The sequence below is a fragment of the Gracilinanus agilis genome, unplaced genomic scaffold (genome assembly GCF_016433145.1).
Source record: "Gracilinanus agilis isolate LMUSP501 unplaced genomic scaffold, AgileGrace unplaced_scaffold46650, whole genome shotgun sequence".
NCBI lineage: Eukaryota > Metazoa > Chordata > Mammalia > Didelphimorphia > Didelphidae > Gracilinanus > Gracilinanus agilis.
Window position 1 is genome coordinate 1 of NW_025380967.1, and position 1,082 is coordinate 1,082.

The following is a 1,082-nucleotide window of genomic DNA, read 5'->3' on the forward strand; positions in this document are numbered from 1 at the left end:
ATACCCGTCTGCACTGGTTCCCCACTTAGGCTTAGTTCTGCCTCCACCCACGCCTCTACTCAGCTGGCACTCTGCGCGCCCAGTGTCCTGCTCCGGCGCGCGCGCTCAGATTTCGCGTGCTTTTTTTGACTTAATGGGGTCCTAAGTCTTGCTGCTGTCAGGAACAGGTCCCGGAGCTGCTGATGACTCGATGGGTGCCCCAAACTTGCTCTATTTCTTTTTAGCTGGGTTCGGAGCTATAGGTGAGTGTGGAGGGGGTGGGGGTGGGGCGGTTGCTCAGCTCGCGATTGAGTGAGTGAGAGCCCTTTTTAGCTTGGAAATGTCTCGATTCCACGTACCTTCCACGCTGTGCCCTGTTGTGGGGTTCCTCCGTTCGTCTGGACTTGTTTTTATGTCCCCTTGAGGAGTTTTGTATGTTTCGGTCAGGAGAGGTTAAGAGCTGCTTCTTACTCTGCCTCCATCTTAACCCGGAACCTCTTTTCCTTATTTTTATTATTAATTCCAAAAGCACGCCCCTGCTGCAGTGGCAGTCCATCTCCTTCTTCCCCAAGAGCTTTGAGAAGCACAGCCCTCTGTGGCTCACATCATTTTCTAGACCTAGATTTGCCTCCTCTCTTTCTCTTTCTGAAGGACCAAGAAAATCAATGATCAAGGATTGTCTGAGCCCTCATCCCCTGCTCCACACGCCATACCCTCAACAATACACAAATGTGCCTTTTGACTTTCTCCTTCTCTGAGATGCCTCCCTTAATGGAAGCCTTGCTGAATGAAGTTGAGAATGGGTACAGCCTTGGCTCAGGCTTTCCTGGCTAAGAGTATGCCAAGCAGCTAAGCTTGGCAGCACTTCCCAAAGGAAATGTCTCTTTGCTTTCTGCTGTCATTAGGCCTGATTCTGTTTACTATGGCAGGAGAGGAAGCCCTGGTAAGAGCTACTGTGAGCTGTTGGGATCCTCTGACTGACTTTTGAAGGGAAATGTCCTGGAGAGGGCTAGCACCACCTAGACAGAGAGTTGTAGACACACCCAATACCATTACCTTCTTGGAGTCATACTTGTGGGGACCTAATTTGTGGGTGTCCTGGG